At 39.1% G+C, this 18,420-nt stretch overlaps 1 protein-coding gene across 2 annotated transcripts in view; it reads right to left on the minus strand.

The window, feature by feature from the left end:
• The window catches only part of kcng2 (potassium voltage-gated channel, subfamily G, member 2), a 42,461-nt gene extending 35,285 nt beyond the window's left edge, over positions 1-7,176 (minus strand). For both annotated transcript variants that reach the window (XR_001424610.1, XM_015029479.1), the window contains exon 1: positions 6,683-7,176. The gene's annotated coding sequence lies outside the window, so the exon portion shown is untranslated. The remainder of the gene's footprint in view (positions 1-6,682) is intronic.
• Between the last annotated feature and the right edge of the window lie 11,244 nt (positions 7,177-18,420).

Raw genomic sequence — 18,420 nt, forward strand, 5'->3', positions numbered from 1 at the left:
CTGTGCTACATTTCACAGAGTGGTCTCTAGTCCACGTGGCATCCACATATGCATTCACACCACACCAGAGTTCACTTCAACAGAACCAAGAGCGATGTTTTTAAGCATACCAGAGTTCACTTTTTTGGTCCGCATCAAAGTTCGATTACACTCCTCCCCAAACAAACCGGACTTTCTAGGCAGACAAACTAGAGAAGTGTGGACTCGAGTTGCATCACTTGGAATTGAGATTAAATGACTTTACACTCAATCCGACTCATGACCTCACTTGGACTTGAGCCATTTGACTTCTATCTTACACCAAAAACAAAGTGTGTGACAGCAGAACCGTGCCTGCTGAACAATCCAGCCCACTGTGTGCCTCTAGCTATTTGGCAATGTTTCCTCCTCCTGTTGCTGCAACAAGCGCAATGACTCTCCCATGTTGTTTACCTGCTTTTTCTTCTGCTTCTTCCAATGAAAGCAAAAAAAAGCCGACAGAGGGGGAGAGGAGCTGTCATCTGCTGCCATCAGAAAGGAGCACAAAGTTGAGAAAAGAAGGAAGAAAGCAGTACCTGGTATCACCCAGGATCCTACGCAACATCAGTCTGAATAACTGTAATGGTAAGACACTGATAGGAACATTTTCAATCCAGGCACAAGCGAGTGTCTCCGGATGGATTCTTAATTGCAAGACTGGAGACAGTGGGGGCTGCCAGTGGTTGTATCGACATGTTGGCTGAACTGTGATCTACCAGACTTTAAACTCAGATGGCAACATTGACAGTATTTCAAGTATCCAGACTGAAAGATATCCTCTTCTTATGTATTCACAGCAGATCTCTTGGTGTTTTCTGAACCACAAGCCAAGTCATTTCATCCAAGCTGGCAGATAGCAGAACTATGTTCAATAAGCAACTTCATAAAAAGTTCACTTTTATACAGTTGGTTATTCTTTCATAATACTATATAAAAAAAAGTTACTTAGAATGGAAATAACAAGGCTTGGCGTAAATTCAAATGGAAGACTCTCTTCATATCGCCTCTCTTCATCTCGCCTGCACCGTCTATCACCTCATCGCACGCCTCCTTCTATCTGACGGGGTTTGACCACCAGAGAGTTTTACTTGTCAAATTCAAATAAACTTTTGGTAACACTTTATTTGAAGGGGGTTGAATAAGACTGACATGACACTGTCATAAACACCTGTCTTGAACATGAAAAAGCCTTCATGAATATTTATGACAAGTCATAAATATTCATGAAGGCTTATTCATGTTCATGACATGTGTTATGTCATGTTTATGACAGTGTCATGACAGTCTTATTCAACCCCCTTCAAATAAAGTGTTACCAAACTTTTTAATACCTACTTTCTCTCTGTATCAGTGTTTCCAAGTTGAAATCCAGTTATTTTATGGTTATTTTTGTATCCTGGATTAGTTTGCTCATTCTTGTCATTCTTGTTTGCAGACGCTGGCGGCGTTTTGGTCGTTTCTGAGTAAAGATGGTGACATCTTCTAAGGAATACAAATTGAGGCTACTGTTTCAGCAATGCTAGCTCCACTAACAACACAAATCACTAATACACGTTTATTGTTGGGTTTCAGATGACGTAGCATCGACGTCACCCAATGCAGATGGAGGGCAAGTAAATGCAGCCCATTTATTTCTGTTGATCCAGCATCAAAATGCCTAAAGTCCGAGTCCTGTACGGTTGTTCCACCCGTTCTAATAGAAAGATGAACATTATTTTTGTGTTTTGAAGGTAGTTGGTCACAAGGGAGTTAATAAAAAAAAAAAAACTTACCAAAAAAAGAGGAGAAAAGTGGATCAACAATCGATGGGTAAAAACAGGTGGTAAAAACTAACAATGCCAGAGTTTGCAGCACCACTTTATAACAGGTAACGATCACATTGTTTAAATTGACAGTTAAGTGGATTGCCTCGACACCGGGTAAATCCTCAAGATTATAAGACACATATTTTTTTGAGATGCCTCGTCTCTTCTAACCTGCTTAGGGTATTAGCTACTCATTGTGATCCATTTTGCTTTGCTTTGAACTGGAGAAATCCACTTCCAGACCTCCATCTGAATTGTGCATCTCATCTGGGTCACGTGTCTGAAACCCAGCAATAAACTCCAAAATCATTTTGTCATCATTTAAGCTAGTGATTCCTCTCTCACACACACAGCTCCCCTCAAGTAACATTTACTCAAATCTATACCAAAATCAGAAATAAAAAAAACAACATTTTTTGCGTATCCACTATAATATTTTGTGTCTCCAACGCCATTGAGGTTTGGTGGTAGAAACACACCATGGAGGAAATCAGTCAGTTTATCTGCACTGGAATCGTCAACTTGCTCATTCACTCAGCTAGTCGGAACATTGACACAGGTTTACCGTAAGTATTTTTAATATTTTGTTTGTTGTTAACTGCTTTTATCTTTTCACTTCAAGCTACTACATGTGTGAGCAGTGATATTTATTCTCCATCATTCTGATTATATAAATTAGATGATTGGAAACCTGCAATGTTCCTCCAACGGGTTTGCAAAGTTTCAAGCAGCACTAAATCCACTCGATCTGATTTCAGAGTTTTCCGGTTTATGCTGACATAAAGGATAATACTGTCCTGATATTGTCATAAATGAACTGGCTTAGTAAAAAAATAATGCAGAGGCAGGCTTCTGCATATAACCTGCACACTCAGGTTTTTAATAACAGCATCATGTTGCTGAGTCATGCATAAAGGTGATACTTCATGTTTTGAGCAGCTTTAGAGGCATTTTGCACTGTATGCTCTATTATTCCTGTGTTGTATGCATCTCCAGCCCTCTTTCTGTTTTGACTTCTTCTAATCTGAGACGAAATGTACAACGTTAAACTTTTCCTTCAGGCCAAGGCTCCTGGGAAACAACTCTGCATGAACTGAGCCATTTGCTTCTATCTTTTTTTTCTTTCCAGTGCATTTATGCCACTATATGTGTCCTTCACTTTATGCCAGCTCTCTTGTGATCTCTGTGTCTGACTCTCTCTCTGCAGGCACGTTTGCATCCAAGGCTGTCTGTCTCAGTTCTGCTGCTGCTGATCATCTCACATTCCCTTCTTGATTCCCAGGTTGTTTTAGAGAGACACCGATCAGAATGTTTTTGTTTTTATCAATTTCTGATTTATGATTGTTGTACCCCCCTGCTCTGCCAATATTGATTGCAGCCAATTCTCTTTAAGATTTGTCAATGAAAGAATTCAAAATGGATTGTAGCTTTGCTGCGTTTGGGGTCAGCAGGAGCAGAGGCAACGTCACACTGTGTGTGTGACAGAACAGAAAAGCTGAGAATTGAAAGACTACATTTTACTGTTCTGAATAAAAGAAACAAATTGTTACAGAGTGACACTTTAAACATTAGCATAGATAGCATTCCTAACTGTAAACAGAAGTGTCTACGTATAATCAGTAGAGAATGTAGATCCTGACCTAAAGTCCCATATTTATCTGCAGGTTATATTACTAACAAGTGAAAATATTATTTTTGCAGTAACAGTTCAACCTGCCTGTTATCTCCTGCAGCATCAAGCATTGAAATACCATTTTATACATTTTATGTGTATTAAATGTTTTCAGTAACACTGAAAACAGCCAATCTGGGGTCATCTTTCCTGAGTAACCACAACCACACTGAAGAGTGTTGCTGTTAGCACTCTCTGATAGCACTGAAGATGGGGAAGGGGTCTGATATTTGGGTTTCTGACCCAGTAAGGGCTGGTCAAATTAAAAGTTTCAGATTCTAAATTGACCGCTGTGTTTCTACTTTCTTTAAGGACGGCAAGTTATCCGATTAATTAATTAATCGATCAATCGGATGAAAATAATCTCCCACATAATGCAGATTCTTTTCATTTAACGACTTAAGATTTTTTATTTAATATTAGAAATACATTAAAATATGGAAATCAGTGATTCAATTCCTTTCTAAAATAAGAAAATAAACGTTTTATTGCATAAAATGCAGCATCCCTTTAGTGAGGGCTTGGTCATTTGTACTGCAGGATGAATCTGGAGTTTTTAAAAAATATCCTTCTGACATCAACATGTGAAAACCTCAGCCCTTTCTGCTTAACTGAGCATCAGTGTGGGGTTGGGAAGATTTGCTGACTATTAATAACTGAACAGCAAAAGGTGCTTAATAGGACCTTTTTTTCTTTTAACAGAATTTGAACCCGGTGGAGCTAAAATAAGGCAACTTGACGAGTTTTGGGTAACATATTTAAATAAAAAGAAGGTTTTTTTATCATGTAAAATGTGTAAATTGTTTGCACATTTAACTGGAGGACTGTGTCCTCCAGTTAATTAATATGCGACTAAATTAATTGCTGATTAATTCACTAATCAATTTATCACGATCAATCATTTCAGTCCCACTTTCTTCACGCTGTGGCTTCTTTCTATAGTGCGACACTGTGGAAAAATACATTTAGAAATAAACTCACTTGACTTCCCTAACTTCATATTTTACCAGTTCCACCATAAACTCATCATGAACTTTTTAGAGAACAGCTTCCACACAAAGTCAGCCCACTCCCCCGGGGAAAAGACTGTCTTAACTTCACCCTCTGTCTCTCTCAACGCCTCGCATCATTAGGGCTCTTCTGAAGTTTCCTGAGCTCTATGACAATCCGTAATTGAAAATTAAACCTGCGCTCCGACTCTGACGCTACGTGTCAATCAGACGGCAGAGAGGGAGCCAGGCAGGAGGAGGAAATGGACCGAATAAAATGCCTGTTTAGTGTCAGAAATGGGGGAGGATGGACTTAATTGTGCAGTAATGTAGGAGTGATAGATAGCATTACAGAGGAGAGTTTTAAAAAGCACTTTATGATTAAAACCGTATCCGAATGTTCTTAAGAACATTTGTTCACGCTTATGTTCTTTGTTAGGATTTCTGAAGCCTCCTTTAGATTATTTAAACCCTACAGAACTCACAACATGTAAAACTAATAAACTCTAAACAGATCAAGACTACAGAGATGCATTATGTCTCCAAAAATGCAGGAAAACGAACCAGATTTGTTCCTTGTCCCTTCCGCTAAATGCTTCCAAATTCTCACTAAACGAGCAACAAAGTTGCTAAGCAGGCAGCAGCAAGAAGTCCATGTTTCATCTTTGGGTATTTGACTGATGTTTATAGTGATTTTATTGGCTCAGAATGTCAGCTTTTTAATGTCTTTATGCTGTTCATATCTGTCTCTGCCGTTTCTTCACTTAATTCCACATCCTTTATGTTTTATTCTGGATATTAATTTAAGCATTTGGCCTCATATTCATTCAACTTTTTTTGTCAGTTCACTGCCTGGCTGTTGCTGAAACTTCTATAAAGCATAAAAGAATAAAGAATAAAACTTTGTGTTGGATTTGAAAGCATGGAAAATGACATGGAGCTAATAGCGAAAGTTCAAGCTGGAAGACTCCATCCCCTCCGTTCGCCCATCGGCGTCATGCTCATCTCCAACCTCAGCGCTGGACCTCACCCGGCGAGTCCAATCATCAATCAAGCTCTGCATAAAGGATCCACACCCAAGCCGTCAGCCGGTTCCCAGCTGCGTTCAACCCTCCACCGCCCCTTCTCCACCCACATCCTTCAGCTCTCCAGGATAGCATCCTTTCCCAACCTCCTCCACCACCAGTGTCGGGCCCCGGGGGAGAGAATCCCTAATCAGTTATCAGGATGTTCATCGAGTTCACATCAAATCTCAGCTCAAATCAGCTGCAGGGGTCCGAGCACCAAAGAACTGATATTCATTTCTGTCATTAAACCTTTTAATTGTTCCTTTTTCTCCGTCTGAGTCTTTCCACATTGAACTATTAATAGAATCGTTCTATTTCAGATTGATATTGTTGTGAATTAAATCTGATTGAGGTTTGTTGTATTTTTAAATCATTTTTGATGTAGAATTAAACCCAAAACGAAAAATTTTCACTTGATTTTTTTCTCAAATATTCATTATTTAGTTATTTCTTCCCTCTTTTGTTGTCTTACCAACAGATATTAAGTACTTTAGCCGTTTTTTAGGGGAGAGTTAAAAACCTAAGACTCAAAACTCAACTCTGCCCATTTCTGCCCTTAGTTCAGCTAAATAAAACACACGCAGAGCTGAAAATGTTACCTTTTGAACAAAAGACAACTTGTAATTTTTGATTCTAATTTTTGAAATGGGAAATTTATTGTCTTTTAAAAAAAAAGTACAATTTTATTTCTTTCTCAATTTAGATTTTAAAATAAAGCAAAATATAAAACTTGTACATATTTCAGGAAATTTGTGAAACATGCGCAGTTTCCAACCTAATGACGAGAAAACTCGACCAAATATTTTTATTGTTATTCTATAATGGAATTTATGTTCATAAAAAAACACTGTTGGTTATTATTTTAGCCTAACAAGAGCAGCGGGTTGCAGACCTCTGCTCTAGTGGAATATATACGGCAAACCAAAAAGAAGAGAAACAATGTAATAATTTTTGACAAAGCACTAAATGGAGAGACGGACACAACAGAGAGGAAGATGGCTGTTACAAAGAGCGGCACCTCTGGGAACTTTTTGTCATATTGCGAACAATGACTATATATTCAAATATAGACTACCTTATGATTCCAAACTCTTTCGACAGTTCTGCTGGGTCTAAGCCAACAAGACTCACCAGGTGTGCTGTGGGGCGGGAGTCCATCTGCTCCGGCTTGCTCGCACGAACGCGCCTTTCGCCACGCAGCATGCCTTTAAGTTTTCCACGCAGACGGTGTGGGACATCGTAGCGAAGATTTCACGCGGAGCTCTCCGGACTTCCGGTTCTTCCTGAAAGTCCCGCTTTAAGCAGAAGGCGCGTGAGGAAAAGACTGATCATCTGGAAGTCCGCATCAGCGACGACCCGTCGGAGGGAGTTCGGCCCCTCTCTCCATCGGACGAGACGTGGCAGTTGTCCCACGAGAGTGGGTGTGTGAATGTGTGTGTGTGTGTGTGTGTATGAGAGAGAGAGAGACCGTCGTGGTGGTCACACTGCTCCGCGCGGACCACTCAGGTGCGTCCGGAGCTGCGCGCGCTCCGCTGCGCTCTGACAAACACAGGCTGATCTCAGAGCAGTTTGAGCGCGTCAGAGGGAGGGTCTGTCATCCGCTGCTGCACGCCGGGCTGTGACTTTTGATTCTGACTGAGAGGACCGTTGATGGGAGAGGATTAGGACCACTGAGAGAGAAAAAGAGGAAGAATTCTGACTCTTTTTTCCCTCAGAATTTTGTCTTTAAACTTAAAAGTCAGAATTTGTTTATTTTTCAGTGGTACTAATCCTATCATCATGCCAAAAATATTTACAACAGCCTTTGCCTTTTATCTCCTCACATACACAAACTTAAGTGAATTTTATTTGCATCTTTTACTACAGATGCAAACCTATTTGGGATATGTTTCCAGCAGTTAAACTGTGGGGAAAAAAAGATTCTGACTTTTATGTCAGAATTCTGACTTGATGCTTGCAGTCCACAGTCAGGCTCCTGCCCCACAGAGCACCGCTCCCCCATGTCTTTCCCACTCAGCTCCTGCAGACTAGTGGCAGCAGCAATTAGTAAACCCCTGGTAGTATGCTCAAGTCATCTTCTCAGCCCATTGCTCATAAGAATGATTGTAAACGGCTTCATGGAGAAGCATTGTTATGATGATGAGAGTGAGTTTCTTAAAGAGACAGAGACCAATGACAAAGTGTCAGATGCAAAGTTCTATTTCTTTTAAGGTATGTTTGACATGTGCAGCATTTTCATAACAACTGAAAGTAACAGAGTTACTTGACTGTATATAACGACACTGTGTGCCTAATAAATACACTATATCAAACCATTCCTGGGTACATAAGGACATAGGCAACAAATTCATTTCAGGGCATTCATTTCTCTCATCCTCTTTGAAATAATTTCTCTTAAAACCTTGGAAGCCCTTTATAGAGCGACCAGCAGTGTATGCGGCGTCATATTTTTATTGTGGTTGAACTTCTTATTAGGCAACAGACACACCCAGACTCCCACCACAGAAAGCAGCCATCCGCCAACTCAGACTCACAGCTAGTCGGGGGTTTATCATCTGAGACAACAACCTCCAGACGCTGATGGATGCTAAAGAGAAACCAGTGATGATGGCAGCAGAAGCATCCATCATGCCTTGTTAAACGCCCGCTAACAGCGCAAGGACAAAACTACTGATGTGCCAAGAACCACTGAAGGAAAAGACACAAAAACCTCCTAACGAGACACCGAGCGCAACTTCCTCCTTCACAAAATGTAAACAAATGTAGCAGCATCAGCTTTTAGCAGTTGTTGTAGAAATCCTGCAAAGACCGTGAGTCATTTCGACTGCTAGCACCAGACACAAAGGTTTGTTTTGGTTGTATTCACCCAGAATGCCCTGCGCTGTAGTCCGCTTCCTGCTTTTGGAGCGGTCTCTGGTCCACTTGGCGTCCACATAGGCATTAGAAACACACCAGAGTTCACTTCAGCCAAAACCGAACCGAGGCGGACTGGAGATCAATTCAAACCTCGCCAAAGTCTAAACCATTCCTGCATTACACCAAGGTGCTTATGAGGTTTAATGAGGTCAGAGTCAACTGATTGTGTGTTTCGTCTTGTACAACCACATATTGCCTACAGTGGAGTAAGAGCAGATGACATGACAAAGATCTGACAGCAGCCAGCCTGCTGACCCTCACTGATGCCATGAGTTTATTATTGATCCTTCTTGTGCCTCATCTGTTTGCTTCCTCGGTTGTCACTCTCAATACATCTCTCAGCGTCATCCTTAAATACTCTGCCTCAGGTATGTTTATTTATTCAATCCAATGGTTTCAGGTTGTAGATTTCATTCAGTGGTTGCTGTATTCTGTTAATGACTCTAAAAGTTTTCTCTTGGTAGGGCTGGGAGATGTGGAAATGATAAATATGAAATTTTAGCCTCCCTGTAAAAAATAGATAACCAAACAGTTGAGAATAAATTGAGAGATAAAATAACAGCAGCAACAAAATTGTCTGGAATAGTCTGTCATTAATCTGTCAGACAGGCAATGCATTCGTTTTTACAATTTTAGCAACTATTATTTGAGCTGTCCATCACAATCAATGTTACAGTTTTGATTCCTTTGGGACCATTTCAGTTTCTTTTATGACAAAAAGAGAAATCTTGGTTTAAACTCATTTTTATTGACTTATGTAACGGCGTCAAACTTCTTATTTGTTTTGTTACTGTGTTGTATTTTATTATTATTATTATTATTATTATTATTATTATTATTATTATTAGGTTTTGTTTAAACGGGTCACTTCTGTAAATGAGATCCTAAACTGCACTTTCTTATGCAGTACCTCAGAGCTCTATATCCTCAGTTTTATTCTGTTTTCATTGTAAAAATGCTGCGACTTGGTCAAATCGTCATATTTCAATAACATTTTCTCATTTGCATGATGACCTTTCTGTTTTTTTATGAAAAACAAATATCAGATAACCAAAGTAATCCAGGAACTTTGCTGTCAGTGCTCCACAGATGCAGTAGACTAACATTTTGGATTGGTTGCACCGGTGTCCCTGAATTTTATTTTTTGTGTAGCTGGCCATTAAAGAAATTCTGTAAAGCACATTTGATTCTGCCATTTAGCTGTTTGAAATCTTTTCTTTGTTTTAATTGTTTTTGGGTGATCCTGTCAACAGAACCTCAAAATCTGGATTTTCAAAATCAGACTTTAAAGAAAAGTCTGACTTTGAATGGAGCAATGGAGTTGCTTGTGGAAAACAATTCACTGGGTCTCAGGCAACTTCTACCACGTCTTTGCACAAATACCCAACAGCTAAACTATAACCATCTGCTAAGCTTGAACTTTTACGATGTGAAGTGAAATAATGAGATCAAACAATTTTATAGTCACATAATTGTGTGACAAACATAATATTGGCCTTTAAAAAGCTTCCTACCTTTTCTGTGTTCTGCGACACGCAATGAAATGCAACATCATGCAACATCATGCAGCAGCTTCCACCCTGCACCTTCCCTGCTGAATAATTCACTGCCCAGCAAATCCAACATCTTTAAGTCATGTTTTGAGAAGCAGCATTCCGATTTTCATATGCAGTCAAAACTTGTAGTGGGCTGACACCAAACTATTAAAATTCATGAGGAGTTCCACCGATTTTACAGCCTGGCTTCCGTGTTTTCGCATCTGCTCAATTCAAATCAAAAAGGCTTTATTTATCCCCTATATTTATCCCAACAAAACAGTTAATGTTGTAAGTCATATTATAAAAGTTTGTTCAAAAAGTTGCTATATTTGCTGATGTGTATGGGCTATTTTAGTGGTTTGTAAAACTAATACTGTTCTTATATGACGATATTGAGGGTCATTAATTATGTTCTTTGTTTCATTAATCTTCAGGTGTTCCAGAAGAGTCCCCAGATCAGAACCAGTCTTCTTTATCAGGTTGTTTAGCTTTTTAAAGTAAGTTAGAGAAGATATGCCGCATCTTGCTTCAAACACCGAAAGACCTTCAGTTTGCCAGGAAGGTGTTTAAACTCCTCAATCACCCCATTTCCCATAATGGCAAGGGTTTAATCTGTTTCTGTTTCTCTTTAAATTTACAACCATCTCCATTATTTGGTTTATGTTCAAGAAAATCTTGAACATAAATAATCTTCCTACACCATGATGTAAAGTGGTCCACCAGCTCTCTGTACTCACTCAGCCTGTTGTCAGTCTCTGATTCGCCCAATGACTGCAGAGTATTTCTGTAGATGCAGATGTCTGTATTGGACCGGAAGAATACAGAATGAAATAAAATGGTGCCAATACAGTACCCTGTGGTTCTCCTGTGCAACTAACACACTGATTAGACACACAGTCCTTCAGTCTCACTATCAACAAGAGTCTGTTTGACAGGTAGTCATATATCCAGGTGACTGTTGACTGTCTTCTGGCATTTCTGACATTAATAAATCAAACTGCATTGTGTAAAATGTACTGGAGAAATCAAAGACCATGATCTTCACAGAGCTTCCATTACAAGGGATGATGGGCTAAAAAATGTATGATGAGACATGATGTTACATGGATTAAATCAGGTTAACGGCGACAGAATCAACAGATTAGAACGATTTTTCAACTCTTTCTCTCTGGAATATCGACCTGATTTTGGGATTTTTAAGGTTGTGGTCCCTCTGGAAGGTAAAGTTCTAGCATCTAGCATTTTTGTCCTCCATATTTACTCAGATGCAGGTTTCAATTTTGGCCTTATCTGACCTGAATGTCTCATTTTTTGTTTAGCTTGTTTTTTTGTTTGTTTGTTTTTTAACGCTTGTATTAACTCCAGTTGTCTTACTATGATATTTTAAATTTGGTACCTTGTTGCTGACTCTATGTGAACACCTTGATGTTCAAACACATTTTTAATTGCTGTGTATTCATGTTTAGACAGGAAAACCTTCTGATTTGTTTTGCTCTTAGGAAAAATAACAAGGTTTACTTTAAAATAAGCTCATTAAAGCAACCGCGTTAACCTTTGAGGTCAAGAGCTTTTCTCTAATCTTCTGTTGTTTTGCCACCTTTCTAAGCTCATGCTACTTGTAAGCTAGCTTGAGGATAAAATAATTTACAGTGTAGTAATGAAAAAAAACTCAGCTCTGCAAACGGAATGCAAACTTAGAAAGTGATTTTAGATGTNTGGCAGGCCCCTTAAAATTTCTGTGGAATTTTCTAGTTTCATTATTTGATGTTACTTATTTACTCCGGTTTCCTCCCACAGTCCAAAAACATGACTATCAGGTTAATTGGCCTCTCCAAATTGCCCCTAGGTGTGTATGTGTGTGTGTGTGTGTGTGTGGGTGTGTCTCTGTGTTGCCCTGCAACAGACTGGCGACCTGTCCAGGTGACCCCGCCTCTTACCCGGAACGTTAGCTGGAGATGGGCACCAGCAACCCTCCCGACCCCACTAAGGGACAAGGGTGTAAAGAAAATGGATGGATGGATGGATGTTACTTATTTTGGTTTGATCTGTCTCATTCTTGTTTTTCTTTATTTCAGTCCCTCGTTGTGTTTCTAGTTATATTTATTTCTTAGTTATTTTGCTTCTTTTGGTCAAGTTTTTCTTTAGTGTTAGTATTTATTCCTGTTCCTCTGTGCTCTCTCCTTGCTCTCCAGTGTCACTCTTTCTTTTCCCCTTCCTCAGCCTCGTTCCTGCTCCAACTATCGACACCTGCAATCAGTTAGCTCTATAGACCAGGTCTATTGTTCTAACACAACCTCCCAGTATATAAGCCTCTCAATTTAAGTTGCTAGTCACTTGTTCATCTCGTCACTCACCTCACCACTTCTCGTCTCTGGTCGTTCCCTGGTTCACTCGTGTCCTCTGTTTTGGATTTACGTCTGTTCCTTGGACTTTAACATTTTTGTAAGTTGGATTCTTATTTTTTCATAAAATTTTCAACTTTATCTACGTTTCCTTCCCGATGCATTTGGGTCCACACATCTACTGCATCAGGTAGTATTCAGCTGACATTAACAGAAGCGGTTCCAGCCTGTTTGATGCCCTGGGCGAACCACAGATGGATGGATGGACATTTGATTCATCATTGGGCTTCGACTCACACATTAAGGCTGTTTCCCGTTCTTGTTTCTTTCGTTTAAGAAACGTTTCTAAAATTAGACAAATGGTCTCCAGAGTTGACCTAGAGACAGTCATTCATGCTTTCGTGTCATCTCGTCTGGATTACTGTAATGCCCTTTTTAACTGCCTGGATAAACCCTCAATTTCACGTTTGCAGTCATTTACAAAACGCAGCAGCCAGACTTCTCACCAAATCCAGTAAATTCTGTCATATCACTCCTATTCTATATTCACTACAGTGGCTCAGTTGATTTTAGAATTTGTTTTAAAGTTCTTCTGCTGACCTACAGAGCATTACATGGCCAGGCTCCTGATTATCTTTGTCAGCTTTTAACTAAATATTCTGCTGCTCGTGGTCTTTGTTCTCAAACTCTGAATCTCTTGGATGTTCCACATACACAGTTAAAACCTAAAGGGGACCAGGCCTTTCAGCCGGTGGCCCCAAGGCTCTGGAACAATTTGCCTTGCAGCTCCATTTTGCTGACTTGGTGGAAGTTTTTAAAAAGCAGCGAAAAACATTTTTATTTTCCTAGGGGGGTTTTAGTTATTTATTGCAGTTTTTCTGCATATAAATTTAGTTATTTATATGCAGACTTCTGCCCAGGTCCCCCTTGAAAATGAGATCTAGATCTCAATGGGGTTTACCTGGTTAAATAAAGGAATAAAAATATATATATATATTTATTTATAAAATCTCTTAATTTTATTGTGTTTTTTATATTAGCATTATGTTTTGTATGGTTTTAAAGTTGATTTCTATCATACAGCGCTTTGTGATTTTATGTCTGGAAAAACGCTTACAAATAAAGTTTACTTACTTACTTACCTATTTTTTATAGTTTTACCTCCTGTTCTCTTTCTCTTCATGCTGTTTACAACTGCCTTCAGCTATTGCACTGAGACCTGTCATCTCCAGAAGTTCTCAGATGACCTACCTGTAGTTGGTTGTATAAGTGAGGGTGATGAGGTTGAGTACAGGGCTGCTGTAGGCAACTTTGTCACATGGTGTGGGCTGAACCACCTGCAGCTCAATGTAATAAAGACCAAGGAACTGGTGGTGGATCTGAGGAGGGGGACCAGTGACCCCTGTTACCTCCACCATGATGTGCTGGCCGGCTGCAGGAGCATCTTCAACCAGACTCTTATTAAACCAAAGTGCACCACAGAGCGACACAGGAAATCATTTCTGCCTGTAGACTTTACAATGCCCATGTTTGAGTAACTTAAATCTAAATTTCTCTGCACCCATTTATATATTATTTTTAGAATAACATATTTGCATGTAGGGCTGCACAGTGGTGCAGTTGGTAGCACTGTTGCTTTGCAGCATAAAGGTTCTGGGTTCAATTCCCAGTGCAGGGTCTTTTTGCATGTTCTCCCTGTGCATGCGTGGGTTCCCTCCAGGTTCTCCAGCTTCCTCCCACAGTCCAAAAACATGACTGTCAGGATAATTGGTTTCTCTAAATTATCCCTAGGTGTGAGTGTGTGTGTGCATGGTTGTGTGTCCTGTCTTTCTCTGTGTTGCCCTGCCACAGTCTGGCGACCTGTCCAAGGTGTACCCCGCTTCTCGCCCGGAATGTTAGCTGGAGGTAGGGTTGCCACCCATCCCTTAAAATACGGAATCGCCCCATATTTGGCCGTTGAATGTTGTGTCCCGTATTGAACCGATACGGGAGGCGATTCATTTCATTCTAGAAATGTCCGACAAACACGCCTATCACACACATATCAACACTAATTTCAACAATAATGACCAAAATAAAACAGGAAATATTAAGGTCAGCTAAATTGTTGTGGCAGGATGTAAAAAGGACCTCAGAACGCTACGGACCGACACTGTTGGGCTGCATAGAGACGGACACTACGCAGCCGCGGTGAGCTTCCATCAACCCACGTCCTTTTAAAATGTCCTCAACCCAATTCTCCACTGTCCTTAGAAGTAAAGCCTCTTGTAAAGATACAGACATGAGAGGGAAGACTCAAATCCCAGGCTGAACATGTTAGTGAGGATGAATACAAGCATTTAAAATGCAACAAAAAAAAATGTGTCTGTCGTGGCACAGTGTGCTGCTCTATTATAGACAGAATGAATAAGGAGAGGAACTGCAGACACGTTAGAACCTAAAGAACCAGAAATCAGCATCTCTTCATCCCTCAATCATCTCCTGAGGCTGATATGGTAGAGCATTTTATTTATTGATTAAGTTTCTTATTGTGGTTTTAGTCGACTGTTATGGCTTGATTATTTGCTTATTTAATGTATAGTTGTAGCAGCCAAAATAATATAAATGGTCATTTAGAGAACAAACCATACTGAGAGATTAACAGTAAATACATAAATATTTCCTACTTTAAAAAGGTTTGTTAGGGCTTTCTGTTTGTTTTATTAAGAAATGTTGACATCTTTTATTAATTTAGCGTTTAGTGGGCATTTAATGTATTATTAATGTCAGACACAGACCTGCAGCCCAGGGACTGAAGGGTACTTCTATACCTGTACCCAACAGGGGTACAGAAGAAATTATGCTAAATAAATGTCTTTTGTTAATGTGCTGTGGTGGATTTTTTTTAACCTTCACAATTTTACTTTAACATTGAATTAAAAATTATGGTGCCACACGTTTAGCTGCTGTATTGAGATAGGATCATACTTTCCATCTGTTAGATCAGGGCTCTGCAACCTGTATCTCCGGAGACTGTTGAAGAAGATTCTAGGTTATAATATTTTTTAAGAAAACTCTTTTGGCTCTATCTCTCTAAAGCCAGGAACTCCTGCTGTGTTTACGGCTTTTCACAGATGAGTGTGAAAGTTGGAACTTCTACTTATAGTTTTTCCCACACAGACAAATGGCAGTTCAAAAGATCTTAGCAAACCATCTGCTGTAACTACAGGTAACATAAAGGTCAATAGGCCAGAATAAGTTACTGATTTTAAAACTATAAATAGGCTATTTCAATCGAGACATGTTAAGTTTTAAAACCAGCATACTTTAAATTTAGTTTCTTAACAAGACAAAAGTGGCTCTTTGGCTTACTTGATATATCAAATGATGAAATATTGCTCTGTTTTTTTATTTAATTTTTTTAAAGTGTCCCCATGAAAAAGCACTGGCCCTAGTGGCAAATTTGATCTAGAACCAGCCTCCAAACCTAACTCCTGATTTGTATAAATATTTTGGTAATACGCTTTACAATACCAGACTTTTCCCATAGCTTATGCTTTTGGAGCCCTGTTTGAGGACACATTTTGTCAATGTCAATGTCAATGTCAAATTTATTTATATAGTACTTTAAAACAGGTATAAAACTGCACCAAAGTGCTGTACGAGAACAAAAACACAAATGACAAAACAGAGTATAAAACAATACATCAATTAAATGCCAAAGAGTAAAAATGAGTTTTAAGAAGTATTTTAAAATGATCCAGGCTGTGGGCAGATCTAATCTGGAAAGGTAAGTTATTCCATGAAACAGGAGCAGCAGCAGAAAAAGCTCGATCTCCTTCCCTCTTAAGTCGAGTTCGAGGAACTGTAAGTAATAACTGATTATTTGATCGTAGCGTTCTGGACACAGACTGGAAATTTAAAAGGTCCCGAAGATAAGGGGGGGCTAACCCATTTAAAACTTTATAAGTTAACAAAATTTTGATTATTAAATCAGGTGTTATGATCAGTTGCTCAGTACTTGAGCAGTTTACCCAATTCATGTTACACTTGCTTAATTAAACTTATTTAAGATATGCTCTGATTGGAGTACAATTTTGGAGTACTCTATGCAGGAACGATTGCTGTATGGGTTACTTTTTTATTTTAACTTTATTTTTATTTATTTTTAACAACACATTTCCACAGTTACATTCTCGTGTCTCTTAGTGACATATATCTTCTGCATTATAACTTGACAAAAGAAGAACAGCAAATGTTCTAACAAATGTAATAATGAATTCACAACAACAGAGTGAAATAAAAAGACAGATAACAGCAAAATAAAATAAACACAAAACACACAATTAAATAAATCAAATAAACGTCCCAGACTTTTTGTATCCATGTATTATATGTAGGAGGCCCTGGCTTCAGCCACCTGATAGTTATTCATTTCAAAGCTGCTGTGAGCAAGATATTTAAAAGATACCGATTACCCTTCCTGTCTATTCCATCGGGTATTTCTCCTAAAACTGCCACCAGGGTTTTTTTTGGAACATCTCTCCTGAAAATTACCTTGAGAGCTTCAAAAGTCTCCTCCCAGAATACACTTAGTTTTAGGACAAGACCAAAAGATATGCGTATGATTTGCGTTCTGTGTCCTGCAGTTTCTCCAGCATGAGCTGGGTTGTGTTGGGCCCATTTTACTAGTTACTGCTGGCGCTCTGAAAAACTGGACTATTACTTTCCATTTGAATTCTCCCCATGTCTTAGAATTTGTTGTTAAATGTGCTTCAATACAACTTTCTTCCCATGTGTCCACTGCTATTGACTCCTGCCGTTCAGTCTCCCATTTATGCTTTATGTTTGTGGAATCGTGTGTATTCATAGATAGAAGGAGGTCATATATTTTAGCAGTGCTTGTTGGGGCAGACAGTATTCTTTGAGTTTTGATTTGCCTCCTGAAAAACTTCTTTAAAAAAATCTCTATTTCTTGGATTTCTATTGGCTCTCTGATCTGGTCCCTTATATTTTTACTCATCAGGCCAGAATTTTACTCTTCCAACAGCTTTAAGTCTGTTTCTGCTGTGCAAGACTGATATATCTTTGCAGAATAAAGAAATAGTGGAAATTTCAAGAAGGTGAGAATTTTGGAGATGAAGAGGTTAATTATTTTTATTTGAGAATCTTGTGAGTGATCATCTCTTTTTTTATCCTTGATGCCCCTAGTGCCTTTTTTCTTCTTTAAATGTGTCAGGAGGCCTGCTTGTGTCCCTCAACAATAATTTAAATTAGTCTGGCTGTTCTCGGTCTAATGACTGAGGATTCTCAATTCCCCTGTCTCCATGTTAAGACACCAGGCCCATGGTGTGGAGAGGTGCCCTCTATCAAATTACAGGCAAGAATATTTTTTTCCAGCATACACTTTGTGAATTAAAACATGTCTAAGATTAAAAAACTGCTTCTATTTTTCATAATTGTCTTAATAGTTGGGAGTTGGGGAGACCTAGACCTGGACTGGATTATTCTGCTCTAATAGAATATTAGAATCAGAATATTTAGAACCATGTTTGGGATTTGTGAAAGTTTTCTGATTTGTGAAACTTCAATAAAGGTTGATTATGTCACTTTTTTGCCTCTGGATCACACACTGGATCCTAGCTCAGACCATAGTTCCCTGTTTAAATTAACATATTTTTTTCCTCTGTGTCTCTGAAGGACCACCCCTTGATCACTACAGCTGGGATTGGCTTATAGGGGACAGACCTACAATTGGCCAGTGAGCTTCTCATCCATTCATTGACAACAGTGAAGTTGAATACATAATGAGCTCTGGACTGACTAAGGTATCTTCTTTGTTCTACTCTCAGATTAGCTTTGGAAATGGTCAGCAAAAATGCTGAACTCCAGCATAACAGTGATGCTTTAATGGAAAGAACAATAATTATAGCTTTGACACAGAAGAATATACTGGTAAATGCATAATTAGTTTGCTTTCCACTTGGATTACTTTTTCAGTTTTCAGTTTTGGTGATTTTATGGGCAATAAACTTTAATGCCAAGGAGACTGGAGGGACAAGGACCAAAATGAAACAACTTCTCCTTGCCACAT

This window comes from Poecilia latipinna, unplaced genomic scaffold, assembly GCF_001443285.1.
Source record: "Poecilia latipinna isolate Pla-1442-1.1 unplaced genomic scaffold, P_latipinna-1.0 Scaffold154, whole genome shotgun sequence".
In the NCBI taxonomy this organism is placed as follows: Eukaryota; Metazoa; Chordata; class Actinopteri; order Cyprinodontiformes; family Poeciliidae; genus Poecilia; species Poecilia latipinna.